Source organism: Triticum dicoccoides, chromosome 2B (genome assembly GCF_002162155.2).
Source record: "Triticum dicoccoides isolate Atlit2015 ecotype Zavitan chromosome 2B, WEW_v2.0, whole genome shotgun sequence".
Taxonomy (NCBI): domain Eukaryota; kingdom Viridiplantae; phylum Streptophyta; class Magnoliopsida; order Poales; family Poaceae; genus Triticum; species Triticum dicoccoides.
The window spans coordinates 445,913,368-445,933,092 of record NC_041383.1 but is presented as its reverse complement, the minus strand read 5'-3'; positions in this window follow the sequence as shown (position 1 = coordinate 445,933,092).

Genomic DNA, 19,725 nt, shown 5'->3' with positions numbered 1-19,725 from the left:
CGTTGGCCACTCCGGGCGCGGTGGCCACCCACCCCTCCGGACCCTCGTGGCGGCCCATGTCGGATTGCTCCCCCGTTGCGAGCCGATTTTTTGTCCAAAAAGACCACCTGCCGAGTCGAATTGACGAAAAAGACCACCTTTGAAAAGAACTGACAGAAGAGATCAGTTGGGCCGTGGCGGCAGGCGCGCCAGCTGACATGTGGCAAGTGCCGTCACATGTAGATGCGGCATCACCTGCCGCCATCGTGCCAGGCGGCAGGCTGTGCATTACCGGATTCGTCCGCCGCGACAGAACGAGCAGGCCCAAAGGGCCATGCCGGCACGCCCTCATACGTCAGCATGGGGGTTTGGGCTAAGCGGAGCAGCGTCTTGTCTGCAAAATACACAGGCGACAACTAGAAAGCTAGCACACCATGCAGACATTGGTCAGGTGTCCATGAAAAGCCGCTGGTTTTGTTAAGCGTTAACAGAGGGAGGATGATTGATTTGTTAAGCGTTAACAGATAGGAGACGTGCGGAACGTAGCCTTCCTAGGAGCGTCTTTCCTAGGAGAGAGGCGGACGCCCGGGTGACTAGGGTTTTGCTAGCCAACGCCGGTCGCCTCCCCGGCGGCGGCGCTCTGCCGGCAGTTTTGTCCCAGTGCGGCGATCCTACGTTGCCGCGGCTGGTTCTCTGTCTCTACTGCAGGTTTCGTTGATGGCCTTCCACCAAGAACCTAGGAGTAGATTTGTTTGCGGCTTCTTCGTCTGAGGTTGCTAAAGTACGACATGCAGATTTTTGGCTACTGATTCGTGAGGTTTGTGATCTACCCTAGGCCAGGTCTATTGCTGGGAAGATCGCCCGTCAACAATGAAACTAATAAGTTGGAAATGTCGGGGCCTGCTCGAAGCCCCGACTGTTCGTTCGCTTATGGAGATCCAGAGACAACATGTGCCGGATGCGTTTTTTCTGTCTGAAACGCATCTGGATGAAGCAAAGGCAGAAACACTAATGAGGAAACTAGGCATGGATGAAAGGATTGTTGCACCATGTCCCGATGGGAGAACTGGTAGTCTGTTGTTAGTCTGGAAGAAGGAGGTGAGGATCTACTCCCGGACTACAACACTTGATGGCATTGATGTTGATGTTCATGAGAGCAATGGGGACGTTTGGAGGTTGACTGGCATCTATGGAGAGCCAAGCTGGGAGAACAAGGAACGGACATATCGCCACATACGAGATTTGCATGGCCAGTCCAGACTACCCTGGGTTATAATTGGGGATTTCAACGAGATCTTAGTCTCATCTGATAAGGAGGGTGGAGCCCCAAGGCAACATGCACGATTGCAAGCATTCCAAGATGCATTATTTGATTGTGCGCTTGAGGACTTGGGGTATGTTGGCGATAAGTTTACCTGGTTCCGTGGCAGTCTAAAGGAGAGGTTGGATCACGCGGTCTCAAATGCAGACTGGATGAGTATGAATCCTCATGATGGTTTATGTAATCTAGAGATGGGAAAATCTGATTATCGGCCCATTCTCTTGGATACTGAGTACTTAAAGGGAGTAGAAGAGAGAAAACCTAACTATAGCAGAAGGTTTGAAGCAAGATGGCTTGAGGAAGAAATTATGGAGGAAATAGTTAAAACAACTTGGAGAAAGTTGTACATAGAGGGTTGTGCCCTACTGTTAAAGAGAAAGTGGATGAGGTACATCGCGATCTCCACGCTTGGGACCGACGGGTCCTGAAGGGGCCGAGGCTCAGGTTGAAGAAGGTACAGGAGGAACTGGAAACTTTGATGTGAGCTCCGTTTTCAGATGAGGGTCGAGAAAAGAGGAAAGACCTCTCACTTCTGATTGAAAATCTGCTTGACCAAGAAGAAATTTCTTGGGCGCAACGAGGCAGGGTGCGATGGCTGCATAGGGGAGATCGTAACACACAATATTTCAACAAGTTTGCGTCAGGTGGAAAGAGAAGAAATCTGATAAAGAAATTGAGAAATAATAACAATGAATGGGTGGAGGGGAAGGATAACCTCAACCACCTAATTTGTGAGTACTTTGGTAACTTGTTTACTTCGGATGCTGTTGAGTGTGACCAAGCTCTTCTACAGACAGTAAAACCTCGCATGACAAAAAATATGAATAGGTTTCTCATGGCGCCATACTCTCGGGAGGACGTCCGGAAAGCTCTATTCCAGATCGGTGATTTGAAGGTGTCGGGGCCGGATGGGCTTCATGTAGTGTTCTTTAAGAGGTTTTGGCATATCCTTGGGGAGGAGTTAACAAATGAGGTTTTGGCAGCGATTAATAACAGGAAAAAACCAGATGGATGGAATCAAACTAATGTTGTTCTAATACCAAAAGTAGAAAGTCCAGAGGTAATTACTCAGTATAGGCATATTAGCTTATGCAATGTGATCTATAAAATAATATCCAAAATGCTAGCTAATAGGCTCAAGGAAATTCTACCATAGGTTATCTTGCCAACACAGAGTGTGTTTGTTCCAGGGAGATCCATAACAGATAATGTGTTGGTAGCCTATGAATGTTTCCATGCGATAAAGAAGAAGACTCACGACTCAAATGGGTACGGTGCAATGAAGTTGGATATGGTCAAAGCATATGACCGTGTGGAGTGGAGCATTTTGGAGAAGATGATGTTAAAACTTGGTTTTCATCCACTTTGGGTGAAGCTGATTATAGAATGTGTGTCATCAGTAAGCTATAGAGTTTGTTTTAATGGCACTAAAACAGATGAATTCTCACCTACGAGGGGGCTCAGACAGGGGGGCCCCTTGTCCCCATATCTCTTTTTGTTATGTTCAGAAGGTTTATCCAGCTATTTGGCTCATGAGGAAGAAATTGGAGGTTTGGATGGGGTCTGTGTTTGCAGAAACGCCCCATCAATTTCCCATCTTCTTTTTGCAGACGACTCCTTGATCCTCATGAGATCAAATATTCAAAATGCAAATACCCTGAAAAGAGTGTTGGACGCTTACTGTGCTAGCTTGGGACAACTTGTAAGTACTCCAAAATCAAGCATATTTTTTAGTCCTAATACAAATGTCAATATCATGGAAGATGTTTGTAGGACACTTGATATTTTAACAGAGGCATTGTCAGACAAAAAACTTGGTCTTCCAACTGTTGTGAGTGTCGACAGGAGTGACTTCTTTCAGCACATAGTTGACAGAATTTGCCAAAGATTAAAAGGCTGGAAGGAGAAGGTACTATCAGTACAAGGAAAAGAAATCTTGATTAAAGCAGTAGCTCAAGCAATCCCCTCATATGCCATGTATGCCTTTAAATTGCCTAAGGGGATCTACAAACTGATATCTTATGAGATTGCAGGGTTTTGGTGGGGAGATAGTGAAGAGAAAAATAAAATGCATTGGTTTGCACGGTGGAAAATGTGCATTTCGAAGAAGAATGAAGGATTGGGGTTTAGAGACCTTCACAGTTTTAATCTTGCTTTATTAGCAAAACAATGTTGGCGACTTCTCCAGAATCTAGCCCCATTGTGTGCAAGAGTTCTTAGTGCAAAGTACTATCCAGATGAAAAAATTCTTAATGCGGGTCCAAAGAAAGGATCATTATTCACGTGGCAGAGTATTGTTTCGGGAATTCAAACTTATAAAAGGGGACATATCTAGAGAGTGGGAACTGACTCGCATATTGACATCTGGGATGATCCGTGGATCCCAACAAAAACCGAAAGGTTATTACACCATGAGGACAAGCTATGGTAGATAAAGTTGAGGACTTGATTGACCTGATCTTTGGTCAGTGGGATGGGGACATATTACGACCTGTTCTATCACCAGTAGATGTCCACAGAATCTTGCAAATACCCCTTCGGGTTGAGGTGATGGACGATTTTGTTGCTTGGCAGCACACTCGGTCGGGCATGTTCTCTGTCAGGTCGGTATACCATGTCGAGTTTGATCATCAATTTGGGAACAATTGGAACCAACATGGTGGACCGGGTGGTTTTCAGGACTGCGACTCGTGGAGGAAAGTATGGGAACTCAGCTTTCCAGGGAAGATTAAACACTTTGTGTGGAAAGTGCTACGTGGGGTTCTGCCGTGTCTAGGAACACTAGCAGGGAGGCATATCCCAGCAAACCCTCAATGCCCTAGCTACAGAATTGGATACGAAGACTCACAACATTGTTTTTTTACATGCAAGCGAGCTTTCGATGTTTGGTCGAATCTAGGCTGAGAGAAGACATACAACGGGCAGTCATGAAGGATCGGTTGGGAGCGATAACCATGGATATTCTTAGGAGACGCCATGAACTGGTTGGGGAGATTCCCATGGAGGAATTAGTGGCAGTGGCGAGTTGGTATATTTGGTGGCAACGACGACAGTTTGTGAAGGGGGAGATTATTAGGCCACCAGAGTGCACTGCAATGTCTATCAGAGTACTAGCAACAAACTTTGTGCAAGCAGCCAGCCCTAACCGACTGCATCAGCACCGAGATCACATGTGGAAGAAACCAGAGAGAGGGAGGATAAAGATTAACGTTTATGCATCTTTCTGTGTGGAAAATATGAAGGGAGCTACCGGAGCAGTTTGAAGAGATGACACGGGTGAATTCATAGGTGCAACATCATGGTTCGTATCGCATGTGAAAAGTGCAGAAATAGCTGAAATCGTAGCGATCAGGAACGGGTTGTACCTTGCAGCTAAACTTGGGTGTAACTCGGTGATAATTGAGTCCGACATTCTGAATGCTATTGAGGCCTATAACCAGGATGATTACCTGGGTCCGGATGCAGCAGTTGTAGCAGAAGGTAAAACAATTGGACAAGATCTAGCAAAATTTGATGTGGCTCACTGCTTCCGGGAGGCTAATAGTGTTGTTGATAGTATTGCAAAGCATTCACTTTGTAATAGTTCAACTGAGTATTGGGAAGGCCCCATACCTGACTTTATGTCTCATTGCATTGTACATGATCTTACTATTGTATGAGAAATAAAGGTATTACCCGTAAAAAAACAGATAGGAGATGTGCAGATGTGAGGCATGATCGAAAAGGAAGGGAGAAAGTTAACCAGGAAGACTAGCCATATGCGTGCATGCATCACATGCAGGGGCCCATGTCGTGTGCATGAATGATAGGTAACGTGTAGCATGCCGCTCGAGGGCGTCGCGGCATGACCCACAGGGCCTGCTCCTTTCCATCACGGCTTGGGCGCGGCCGACGAATCCGGTAATGTGTAGCCAGCCGCCTGGCACCATGGCGGAAGGCGCTGTTGCCTCCGGCCATGGCGGCATGTGCCACGTGTCGGCTGGCGCGCCTGCCGCCATGGCCCAGCTGGTCTTTTTTGTCAATTTTTTTAGATGCGGTCTTTTTTGTCAATTCGATTCGTCTGATGGTCCTTTTGAACAAAAAATCCTAGGAGCCTTCAATGGAGCACCCCGGAAAGGGGGGAGACACTTGCTGAGCTCAGCAGTCCATCGGAGGTGCCAGCGACCCCTTTGACCCCATCGCCCCGGATTCTCAGGAGCCCGCCTCGCTCCCCGCGCGGATCCGGTGACACTGATGATGCCGTGGCCTTCGGACCGCTCCCCCTCCCTGCGAGCGACCCTGCCTCAAATCCATCGTGGTATGTGACCCCCCCCCCCTTGCCAAATCCGGCCACCTATGACATTGATGATGGTTGGACGCTCTATCAATCCCGCAAGAACAGGAGGGCCGGCGTAGATCTGACGGTTTCTAGTCAGGACCAGCAGGGCAAGCACCCACATCTTTGCGCCGGCCACCGCTCCTCGCCGGGCAGAGACGCCTTTTTAAGTAGATTCAAAGGCCTCTGTCTCCGATGGCTTAGCACCCGCCACTATAGAATCGACTGCAGAGACCCACTCCGATGCATTATCTACAAATGCCAAGGCCATTACAGCCGTGAGTGCCTGCAAAATCCTTGCAACAAGGGCAAGGTGAGGAATGGTGAGCTGCAATGTGCCATTCGCTGGCCCATCTATGAGCACCTGACCTTCCCGACGCCCTCACATCAGTGGTCGGCGGTGTCGGTTGCCGTCTGCCCGACCATGGAGCCTGCGGCCCTCATCGACCACTCCCGATGCCCACACAACAGCCACAAGGTCATCACCTCCTTACCGGTGCTGGAGCACCAAGCATTCCCGCTTCACCAATATGTCGTGGTGGTCATGGCGGTCAGTACCACTGCGCAAGCGGCCAGTCCACTCTCCATTGGCCGCGCGCTGGAGAAGGAGCTCAAGATCCCACCGCACCTGCTGCGCGTCACCAACCACGACCCCGAGGACTTCTTAATCTTCTTCACCATGCCTACTCACGAGGACCTTGCGGTGCGGCACGACTCGCTGTCTGTGGACAGCGTGCCGTTCCTGCTCGAGCCATGGCGGGAGGAAGCCCACGTCATTAGCCTCAAGGGGATGTTGCACATGCGCGTGGTCATCGAGAAGCTGCCCATGACTCTCTAGACGCTGGAAGGAGCGAAAGGCCATTGGTGACAAGGTGATCGTGGACCGCCTGGACAGCCGCACACATGAGCGCGTCGACACCAAGATCTTCGCATGTTGGGTCTGGTGCCGAGACACTGCCCACATCCCAACCAGGCGCACCATCTGGAAGCACGCCAGGGGACGGGCCGCGTCGATGAGATGCTGGGCTACTCTCCTCTAAGCCGCGCGGTGGTGCCTCCCCCCGAGCTCCTGCAATACGACCTCCTGCTACACATCGACCGCGTCGAGGACAGGACGCCGGACTCGTTGTTGTCATCCCGCTCGCTGCAGAGCGACATCCCCTCAGACGACGATGAGCCTGACGAACGCCCATACCCCGTGTCGAGCCAGGTGTGTGGACGCCGCGGGTGGAGGACGGCAGGCGTGCGCCTGAGCCAGCATTGACCATGAGCCCGCAGCCCCGTGTGGCGGCCACGGGCTGCCGGGGCATGCCGCGTGGCGGGGCGGCCGCGACAACAACGGCGACAACCCAGGATACAAGCGAAGATCATGGAAGGACGCGCTCCTTGGCATGGGGCATGCCAGGGACCCCCTCCCGTGCCCGCCCCTCCGCTTAGGGACCGATAGTGCAGCCGCACCCCTGTCTCTTACCACCGCTAGGGTGCACCATGGGGCAGATATCCATGCAACGACAAGCAGCTCCCACACGCCCCTGCAAAGAACAAGGAGCCGGAGCAGTGCGACGCGCCTGCTCGCCCCCCCTCCCCAAATACCAGGAGCAAAGAGCCAGTTAGGCAAAAGCCAGATCGGGCCGTGGAGGGGCCATCCAACGACGTCTCCCTGTCCGCCCCGCCGCGCAAGCTCGTCCAGACCGACCGGCAGCCAACGGCGCCAGTCCCTGAAGCGGACCCGGTGGCAGAGTTCTTTGAGGGTAGAAAGAAGACCCTGACGCCACCACCCCGCGCTGCCGCTCAAGCCTCAAAGATTAACAAGATCATAGCAGCAAAGCTGGATAAGCGCTCACCTTCAGTGCCAAGGACGGTGACGGCAATGATGAAACCATGGACTTGGGGCCTCCCCTCTCTCTTGCATGCCACAAGCCACAGGGACATGACTACCTTGGATACGACCAAAAATATTGCAAAGATGCATACTTGTGAGGTGATTTCTAATGCAAACTATCCAACAATTTATTTCTGTCATCCATGACTGAAAGCACAAGTGCTCACTGGGTGATTTTGGTAATTAATGTCAACATATCTCTTGTTGGACTAATACTTTCATCTAGCATATTTCAGATAAGTCCAATAGTGAAGTGGCATGGACAAGAGGATATGGAACCCCTTCAAGATGCTAAGGACAAAGGATTGGCTCAAGCTCAAAGCTCAGGACTCTACATTTTCTATTTTCAGTGATCCAAGATCACATTGAGTCTATAGGAAAGCCAATACTATTAAAAAAGGATGAGGTGTTGCTTAATGGCTTGCTTGCTCAAAGTGCTTAGTGATATGCTCCAAAGCCCTCAACCACTTTCTCATATCCACATATGTCCCAAACCAAAAGTCAAACTCGGCCCCACCGATTTGATCCATCCGGCGCCACAGAGTTCAGTTGACATAGCCACTGCCAGAAATCCTAATCAATTCGGTCACACCGATGGGATCTCGGTCTCATCGAGATGGGCTTGCAAACTCTCTGTTGTCTATTGCAATATTTTCGGTCCCACCAAGAAGATGTAATCGGTCACACCGAGTTTGCCTGACCAACTCTCTGTTTTGCTTATTACCAAATCGGTCCCACCGAGATGTGTAATCGGTCAAACCGAGATGAGGTTTTACCCTAACCCTTGCACATCGATCCCACCAAGCTGATCATATCGGTCCCACCGAAATTGCCTAACGGTCACATTATGTACTGAATCGGTCCGACCGAGTTTTCTGATTCGGTCCCATCGAGTTTGGTATATTGTGTGTAACGGTTAGATTTTTTGTGGAGGCTATATATACCCCTCCACCCTCTCCTCATTCATGAGGGAAGCCATCAGAACGTGCCTACACTTCCACTACTCATTTTTTGAGAGAGAACCACCTACTCATGTGTTGAGGCCAAGATATTCTAATCCAACCATATGAATCTTGATCTCTAGCCTTCCCCAAGTTGCTTTCCACTAAAGTCATCTTTGCACCAAATCCAATCCTATGAGAGTGAGTTGAGTGTTGGGGAGACTATCATTTGAAGCACAAGAGCACGGAGTTCATCATCAACACACCATCTATTACCTTTTGGAGAGTGGTGCCTCCTAGATTGGTTAGGTGTCACTTGGGAGCCTCCGACAAGATTGTGGAGTTGAACCAAGGAGTTTGTAAGGGCAAGGAGATCGCCTACTTCATGGAGATCTACCCTAGTGAGGCAAGTTCTTCATGGGCGATGGCCATGGTGGGATAGACAAGGTTGCTTCTTCGTGGACCATTCATGGGTGGAGCCCTTCGTGGACTCGCGCAGCCGTTACCCTTCATTGGTTGAAATTTCCATCAACATGGATGTACGATAACACCACCTATCGGAACCACGCCAAAAACATCCATGTCTCCAATTGCATTTGCACACTCCAATCCCACCCCTTTACTTTCTTGCAAGTTGCATGATTTACTTTCCACTGCTCATATACTCTTTGCATGCTTGCTTGATATGTATTGTGAATGGTTAAACTTGTGCTTAAACTCCACCTAAACTTGAAAACTTAAAAACTGCCAACTTTGTGTGTTAAAGGTCTATTCACCCCCCTCTAGACACCTCTTCTCGATCCTACAATTGGTATCAGAGCTTGGTCTCCATTGCTTTGGTTTAAACACCATTGGAGGAAGATGAATGAGTCTACTTTGGGGAGTCTTAGACATAGAGTGCCTATTCTTGATGGAGAGTACTTTCATGTGTGAAAAAATGAGATGCTTGTGATTTTCAATGAATATCATTTGAACAAGTACATTACTAGCCCTTGTGCATCTCATGTTGATCCTATGCATCCTACTCTTGATGAGTCAGTTGACACGATTCACAATCTTAGAACTATAAATCTTATCACTAGAGGCTTGCCTAGAAACTTGATTGGTTGCTTGCCTACTCTTAAGTGTGCCTACACTATATGGAGATTTCTTGAGGAACGATTTCCAAACTATTCCTCGCAAAATCTAGATGAGATTCTTCATAAGTCTATTGCCTTGAGTAAGATGAATTACAATGATCCTAAGTTTGGTGATTGTCTATTTGAGCTTACAAATCTTATGCGTGCCAAAGGAGATGTTGAAATTATTAGCAATATTATTTCCGAAGCTATTAGAATTCATAAAGATGATCATTGTCAAAATCATTTATCTAATGAATCACCCTCTCTAGGAATTGATCCACCACATGATGATGTTGAACATGGATACTATGATGAGGATGGTGATAGTGACTATGATCTTGATGGTGCAATGAGACACTTTAGTCTTATGAAAATCTTCGGGGATACATGGCAGGAGGAAAGGAATGGGTCTTTACTGGTATAAGCAAAGGTGATCTATACATTGTTGATTTCACTAAAAAGGCTCAACCTAGAACTTGCTTAATTGCTAAATCTTCTAAAGGCTGGTTGTGGCATAGACGGTTAGGTCATGTGGGCATGCGAAACCTTGACAAGCTTATTAAAGGCGATCATATCCTTGGTGTTAAAGATGTCATATTTGACAAGGATAGACTTTGCAGTGCTTGCCAAGCAGGAAAATAGGTTGGAGGAAGCCACCCCGTGAAGAACATCATGACCACAAGGAGACCGCTCGAGCTACTGCACATGGATCTTTTCGGTTCCAACGCTTACAAAAGTCTCGGTGGAAACTCATTTGGTCTAGTTATAGTTGATGATTTTTCAAGATTTACGTGGGTGTTCTTTCTCGATGATAAATCACAGGTCCAAAAGATCTTCAAAAACTTCGCTAGGAAGGCCCAAAATCAATTTGAAGTGAAGATCAAGAAGGTTCGCAGGGACAATGGAACGGAGTTCAAGAACACAAATGTGGACACCTTTCTTGACGAAGAAGGGATTTCACATGAGTTCTCGGCTACGTACACACCTCAACAAAATGGAGTTGTTGAGAGGAAGAACCGGACGCTCATCGAAATGGCAAGAACGATGCTTGATGAGTACAAGACGCCAAAGCACTTTTGGGCGGAAGCGGTTGAGACAGCTTGTCATGCGACAAATCGCTTGTATCTTCACAAGCTACTCAGCAAGACGGCATACGAGCTCCTCACCGATAACAAACCCCAAGTTGGATGCTTTCGAGTATTCAGCTCAAAGTGCTACGTTCTTGATAAGCATAGTCGTTCTAAATTTGCTCCCAAATCTCATGAAGGTTTCCTACTTGGTTACGGCTCAAACTCTCACACTTACCGTGTCTACAACAATTTCACCTGAAAGGTTGAAGAGACGGTAGATGTGAAGTTTGATGAATCTAACGGCTCGCAAGTAGAGCAATTGACAATTGATGTAGGAGATAAAGATCCTTCGGAAGCAATCCAGACTTGTCTATTGGCAAGGTTCGTCCAACGGAGGTGAAGGAGAGTACTTCGTCCGTCCAAGTGGAAGCTGCTACCTCACGACAAGGTGAACCAAGAGTTGATATGGAAGCATCCACAAGCGGGACACACCAAGATGAAGAAAACGAGGAAGTACACCAAGATGAACCTCATCAACCTCCTTCTCCACCACGACGAGAGAAGAACAACATCAACAATGATGAAGGCCAAGAAGAATAACAAGATGATGAAGAAGATGTTCCACACCGATCAAAGCAAAAGCTCTCACGAGTTCGAGCAAGAGTTGCTAGAGACCATCCCGCCGAGCAAATCTACAATGATATCCAAACCGGGAGAATCACTCGCTCTAAATCTCGTTTGGCTAACTTTTGTGAACATTATCCATTCATCTCTAGCATTGAACCCATGAAGGTTGAAGAAGCATTAAAATATCCGGATTGGATAAACGCCATGCACGAAGAACTACACAACTTTGAGGGAAACCAAGTGTGGACATTGGTCGAGAAGCCCGACAACAACCACAACATCATCGGTACCAAATGGGTGTTTTGCAACAAGCAAGATGAAGATGGACAAGTAGCTCGCAACAAAGGACGTCTCATCGCCCAAGGATACACTCAAGTCGAAGGTATGGACTATGGTGAGACATATGCCCCTGTTGCTAGACTTGAGTCCATTCGCATCTTACTTGCCTATGCTAATCACCATGATATCACTTTACACCAAATGGACATTAAAAGTGCTTTTCTAAATGGTGAAATTGAGGAGGAAGTTTATGTTAAACAACCTCTCAGCTTTATTAATCCTAAGAAACCCAATCATGTTTACAAGCTTCACAAAGCTCTTTATGGTCTTAAACAAGCTCCTAGAGCATGGTATAAATGCTTGACAAAGTTCCTTATTGAAAAAGGCTTTGATATTGGAAAAATTGATTCTACTCTTTTCACTAGAAGTGTTAAAGGAGAATTATTTGTGTGCCAAATCTATGTTGATGATATTATATTTGGATCTACTAACCCTCATTTTAGTGAGAAGTTTGGGAAGCTTACGTTATAGAAGTTTGAGATGTCTATGATGAGTGAACTCAAGTTCTTTCTTGGTTTGCAAATCAAGCAAACTATGGAAGGTACCTTTGTCTCTGAAACGAAGTACACCAAGGACTTGTTCAAGAAGTTCAATATGCAAGAATGCAAAGGTATGAGTACACCCATGCCTACTAGTGGACATCTTGACTTGACCAAAGATGGTGAACCCATTGATCAAAAGGGTTACCGCTCTATGATTGGTTCATTATTATATCTATGTGCCTCTCGTCCTGATATTATGCTAAGTGTGTGCATGTGTGCACGATATCAAGCGGCCCCTAAAGAATGTCATCTTAAGGCCGTGAAAAGGATAGTGAGATACCTAATCCATACACAAAACTTTGGCATTTGGTATCCAAAGAGGGCCTCTTTTAATCTTGTTGGCTACTCCGACTCGGACTATGCCGGTGACAAGGTTGATAGAAAGTCCACTTTGGGTACTTGTCAATTTCTTGGTAGATCTCTTGTATCTTGGTCCTCCAAGAAACAAAACTCGGTATCCTTATCCACCACCGAAGCGGAATACATTGCCGCCAGTTCATGTTGTGCACAATTACTTTGGATGACCCAAACTCTTAAAGATTATGGATATATGTGAAACATGTTCCTTTGCTTTGTGACAACGAAAGTGCTACTAAGATTGCTCACAATCCTGTGCAACACTCTCGAACTAAGCACATTGAAGTTCAACATCATTTCATTTGAGATCATGTTGCTAAGGGTGATATTAACCTTAAGCATGTTCGCACCGACAAGCAATTGGCGGATATATTCACTAAACCACTTGATGAGAAAGTGTTTTGCAGGTTGAGAGGTGAATTGAACATCATTGATGCCTCAAACTTGGAGTAGGAACTCTATTTGGCTACATGCAAGACATGAGCCTATGACTAATCCTTGATATTTCTCTTATGATGATAATCATATATCTTGGATACATTTGCACCCTTGCATGCTATCTAACCCACGGATGGATCTAAATCTATGAGATTGTAACTCACTCATATATTGAGCAATCTCTACATCACCAAGTCTCTACTTTACGGTGGTTGAAGACAAGGAAGCATGAAACCCTTCAAACATATCCTTTGACAAATTCCTAAGTAAAATTTCATGATTGTCATTTTGGATACACAAGTGCTCTTCCTTGCAAATCTAATCCATGTAGGTAGATGGACTCCAATTACAAGTGGTGCTCCAAACGAACTACATCAATATTGAGCATCCCACACAAGTTCAACTACATGATCAAGATCAACACCACCACCCAAGGTATGTTATTCCATCTTAGAGAAGCTTTACCCCAAGACATGGGTCAAAGCAACTAAACAAGATGTGAATACATCAAGATGCTTAAACAAAAAATGTCAACCCCATTTTTGAGCTTAAACAATGAGTATGACCTATGATCAAGTGTCTTCACTTGACTCCTAAGTCAATATACTCTAACATAGGTGACCTTGTCGCCGACCAATTCTAGATGAAGTTCTCTAGTGTTTCTCCTTGTTCTTGCATTTTGTCTCATGCATATTTGTTCTCCTTTTAAAAAAAACTTCATCTAGATTTATTTTCTTTTATCTCTGTTATGCATATCTCTGCACCCAATTCGTTGCAAATCCTTCAGCTCATTGCTTGCAAATCCTTGTGAGATCTTATTCGCTTAGTGAACTGAGGTGCCTAGTGCTTTCTCTCTGATGAACTCGGACAAACCGATTTGCCTCTTTTGGTCAAACCAAAAAAATTCGGTGCCACCGAAGAAATCAACTCGGCCAAACCGATTTCAATGCTGAGAAATCACTCTATCAGTTGCATTTTGCACATTTTGTTCTAGCTCCACTCGATGATTCTTATCCTCTACCAGCATCATATTCTATGTGTTGCTTTGCTCTGTGACTCAAGGACCAAACCTATGCATTGCATCACCGTCCAGAAGAATCCTTCTTGGAAATTGATGTCAAAGGGGGAGAGAGAGTTCACATCAAAGCTTAATCACTCCAACAGCGGGAGAGAGCAACAGGGGGAGAGAGACATTGTTTTCAAAAGAGAGACCCCAGTTGCCTGGTATTCAAAGAGTAGAGAAGTCACATGTCTTTAGAGGGGAAAGACATGTTCATGTTGTTTCTATGTTTACTTTGCTTTTCTCTGATATTTTCCCTATCTTCTCCCAAAATCCATTATAAGATTCAGGGGGAGCAAGACATCTAAGGGAAGTAAATCTTAAAATTCATTGCATATCTTTACCTTTGGGGACATGTCTACACTCAAATAGAGTACCTAGTACTCACTCTATACATGTCATCCCAGATCTTGGTACTCTTGTGGTTTACTGCTCTTGCTCTGCTTAGTAGATGTTTATGTGTTGTCTAACCTTGTTTACTCAGGTACATCTCTTCCAAAGCTAGTTCAAGACCACAAGGTAAGTATATGCATCACATTCATGTGCATGAGGATCTCTTGCTGATGTACATATTGTTTGCAAGAAGGACTCATGAGCATGAAGGTACATTTCCGATGATTCACACCATTTGCTATGATGCATATAGCCAGGATACATGTAACTCATTGCTTGCTCGGTCATGATTATGCACTCACATGATCTTATGTTTCACATTTACATGATTGCATACATGTAGGGGGAGCCTATGCATGTTACATGTCTTTCCAAAGCTTTACTTGCCTTTCTCTATATCTCTATCTAAAGCTTTGATGTATGTTGTCATCAATTACCAAAAAGGGGAGATTGAAAGCACAAGTGCTCCCTGGGTGATTTTGCTAATTAATGTCAACATATCTCTTGTTGGACTAATACTTTCATCTAGCATATTTCAGATAATTCCAAGTGGCATGGACAAGAGGATGTGGAACCCCTTCAAGATGCTAAGGACAAAGGATTGGCTCAAGCTCAAAGCTCGGGACTCTATATTTTCTATTTTCACTGATCCAAGATCACATTGAGTCTATAGGAAAGTCAATACTATTAAAAGGGGATGAGGTGTTGCTTAATGGATTGCTTGCTCAAAGTGCTTAGTGATATGCTCCAAAGCCCTCAACCACTTTCTCATATCCACATATGTCCCAAACCAAAAGTCAAACTCGGCCCCACCGATTTGATCCATCCGATGCCACCAAGTTCAGTTGACATAGCCATTGCCATAAACCCTAATCAATCCGGTCACACCGATGGGATCTCGGTCTCACCGAGATGGGCTTGCAAACTCTCTGTTGTCTATTGCAAAATTTTCGGTCCCACCGAGAAGATGTAATCGGTCACACTGAGTTTGCCTGACCAACTCTCTGTTTTGCTTATTACCAAATCGGTCCCACCGAGTTGTGTAATTGGTCAAACCGAGATGAGGTTTTACCCTAACCCTTGCATATAGGTCCCACCAAGCTGATCATATCGGTCCCACCGAAATTGCCTAACGGTCACATTATGTACTGAATCGGTCCGACCGAGTTTTCTGATTCGGTCCCATCGAGTTTGGTATATTGTGTGTAACGGTTAGATTTTTTGTGGAGGCTATATATACCCCTCCACCCTCTCCTCATTCATGAGGGAAGCCATCAGAACGTGCCTACACTTCCACTACTCATTTTCTGAGAGAGAACCACCTACTCATGTGTTGAGGCCAAGATATTCCAATCCAACCATATGAATCTTGATCTCTAGCCTTCCCCAAGTTGCTTTCCACTCAAATCATCTTTCCACCAAATCCAATCCTATGAGAGTGAGTTGAGTGTTGGGGAGACTATCATTTGAAGCACAAGAGCAAGGAGTTCATCATCAACACACCATCCATTACCTTTTGGAGAGTGGTGCCTCCTAGATTGGTTAGGTGTCACTTGGGAGCCTCTAACAAGATTGTGGAGTTGAACCAAGGAGTTTGTAAGGGCAAGGAGATAGCCTACTTCGTGAAGATCTACCCTAGTGAGGCAAGTCCTTCGTGGGCGATGGCCATGGTGGGATAGACAAGGTTGCTTCTTCGTGGACCCTTCATGAGTGGAGCCCTCCATGGACTCGCGCAACCGTTACCCTTTGTGGGTTGAAGTCTCCATCAACGTGGATGTATGATAGCACCACCTATCGGAACCACGCCAAAAACATTCGTATCTCCAATTGCGTTTGCACACTCCAATCCCATCCCTTTACTTTCTTGCAGGTTGCATGCTTTACTTTCTGCTGCCCATATACTCTTTGCATGCTTGCTTGATATGTATTGTGAATGGTTAAACTTGTGCTTAAACTCCACCTAAACTTGAAAAACTGCCAACTTTGTGTGTTAAGGGTCTATTCACCCCCCTCTAGACACCTCTTCTCAATCCTACAAGGACAAAATACTTCACAGACTTTTGTGCCATGTCTAATTGCAGGTGTATGGGACATTTGTACAATCCACATATGAAGATAAGGGAAAAAGAAGTTTAGGTGATGTTCAAAAAGTCCTGTCATGTCACTTTCGGTCCAAGAGAATATAGAGTCCAAGTCTCTCACGTTCTGGATTCAGATTCGGGCTGCACAGACATACCTGACTCAAAACACCAACAACTCTTTCATATGGACTCTGAATTGGGTGATTTTTTTGTTGGAAAGTAGATTTCGTGCACTTTCCAACCCGATTGGATTCACCTTCAAATTCGTTCGGAGCATTGAGGTATCCATGAAACAATCTGACGCTGCAGCAGAATCCGAGTCAAACTACAAGTCCAAAGGTGTTGCATCACCTCCACTTGGGCCCATGAGCCTTGTACGACCTAGGGTTAGTTTTAGGCTGCCTTGGGACGTCCTCCCACCTCCTTGGCCGTCACCCCTTGATCCTATATAAGTAGATCCATCTAGTAGCTTTTTCCTTGGGATTCGTTTAGTTAAAAGTTAGCCAACACAACTTCGTGTACTTTGTTTGTGTCAAACGACCAGACCAAGACCACTTTCAGAGCCCCACCATTATCAATACTTCATCCATATTCACAATATTTAGATTGCTTTATCATATTCTTGCTTGTTCTTTGATTGCTTGCAGGAGTAGACCTTTGTGGTCAGGTTGATTGTGCTCAGGTGTGGCCAATAACCTCTCGGAGTTGGTTTAGCAATTGCTAAGGCTCAACATCGTGCACATTTGTAGTCGGATTGTCAATGTCATCTCCACCAAATCAGTAGTTATCATCTCATCGAAAGATCGGGACACCCCTCCGCCTATATCAAGTGGTATCAGAGCTCAGGTTGCTCGGTGAGAATTTCCAGTTATCCGTAAATTAGTTTTATTTTGTTACCTATTGTCCAAGAAAAAGCCACAAAAAATAGGGTTAGTTCATCATATCCGAACCAATCTGATCCTTTGCATAATCTTTTTAGTGTTTTGCTTTGTTGAATTTGCGGTTACATCATCGTGTCGAGATGCTGGTCTTAGTATTTAGTTCCTTTAGAGTTTCCAGTTCTGTTCATAGTTTGTCATGCCGCTGCTGCACCATCTTCATTGCCGCTGCCATATACCACCACCGCATCGTTATCCCTTCCGTTGTCCACCACCCTGATACATCTCCAATGTATATATAATTTTTTATTGTTCCATGCTGTTATATTATCATTCTTGGATGTTTTACAATCATTTTATATCATTTTTGGTACTAACCTATTGACATAGTGCCCAGTGTTAGTTGTTGTTTTCTGCTTGTTTTTTACATCGCAGGAAATCAATACCAAACGAAGTCCAAATGCAGAGAAACTTTTTGTGGATTTTTTCTGGACCAGAAGACATGTGCCCCTGGGGACCCAGGCGTGCCCAGGTGGGTTATTCCCACCTCAGTGGCCTCCCGCACCGCCTCTTTGCTCTGTAAATACCCCAAAGTCGAAGAAAATCAATTCCAGCCGCCGCAAGTTCCAGAAACACCAGATCCAATCTAGACACCATCACAGAGGGGTTCATCATGTCCATTGGCGCCTCTCCGATGATGCGTGAGTAGTTCTTTGTAGACCTACATGTCCATAGTCAGTAGCTAGATGGCTTCCTCTCTCTCTTGATTCTCAATACAATGGTCTCTTGGAGATCCATATGATGTAAGTCTTTTTGCCGGTGTTTGTTGGGATCCAATGAACTTTGAGTTTATGATCAGATCTATGTTTTTATCCATGAAAGTTATTTGAGTCTTCTTTGATCTTTTATATGCATGATTGATTATAGCCTCGTATTTCTTCTCCGATATTTGGGTTTTGTTTGGCCAACTTGATCTATTTATCTTGCAATGGGAAGAGGTGCTTTGTGATGGGTTTGATCTTATGGTGCTTGATCCCAGTGACAGACACGTATGTATCATTGCTATTAAGGATAACAAGATGGGGTCTATTTCTACATAAATAGATCTTTTCTACATCAAGTCATCATCCTTATTGCATTACTCTGTTTTTCCATGAGCTTAATACAGTAGATGCATGCTGGATAGCGGTGGATGTGTGGAGTAATAGTAGTAGATGCAGACAGGAGTCGGTCTACTAATCTTTGACGTGATGCCTATATAATGATCATTGCCTGGATATTGTCATGAGTCTTTGAAGTTCTATCAATTACCCAACAGTAATTGTTTTCCCACCTTTTGCTATTTTTCTCGAGAGAAGCCACTAGTGAAACATACGACCCCCGGGACTCTTCTTCAATATATTTGTCTTCTTGATCTATTTTCATTTGCTTTTATTTTCGAATCTATTAAACAAGAAATACAAAAATACTTTACTGCACTTTATTTTATTTGTGATCTATTTATCCAATCTATTACAACTTTCTCCCGTCTCCATGCCAATTTCTGGCGCCGTTACCCGAAAGGGATTGACAACCCCTTTAACACGTCGGGTTGCGAGTATTTGTTATTTCTGTGCAGGAGCTATTTACGTTGTGTTGCGTGGTTATCCTACTGGTTCGATTGTTGGGGAATGTGGTAATTTCAAAAAAAATCCTAAGATCTATCTAGTGATGCATAGAAACTAGAGGGGAGAGTGTGTCCATGTACCCTCGTAGACCGAAAGCAGAAGCGTTATCACAAAGCGGTTGATGTAGTCCTACGTCTTCACGATCCAACCGATCCTAGCACCAAAGGTACGGCACCTCCGCAATTTGCACATGTTCTTCTCGGTGACGTCCCGCGAACTCTAGATCCAGCTGAGGTTGAGGGAGAGTTTCGCCAGCATCACAGCATGGTGACAGTGAGGACGAAGTTACCGGCATAGGGCTTCGCCTAAGCACTGCGACGATATGACCGAGGTGGAAATATGTGGAGGGGGCACCGCACATGGCTAAACAATTAACTTGTGTGTTCTAGGGTGCCCCCTGCCCTCGTATATAAAGGAGGGAGAGGGAGAGGTAGCCGGCCCTAGGGGGCGCGCCAAGGTGTGGAGTCCTAATAGGACTCCCTAGTCCTAGTAGGATTCCACCTCCCACACGGAGTAGGAAAGGGGGAAGGGAGAAGGAGAAGTAAAGGGGGGGGGCTGCCACCTTTTCCTAGTCCTAATCGGCCTCCTGCCCAAAGGGGGGCCCATCAGCCCCTTGTGGGCTGGTGTGCTTCCCTCTTATGGCCCATAAGGCCCATAACTTCTCCCGGGGGGTTCCGGTAACCTCCCGGTACTCCGGAAAATACCCGAACTTCT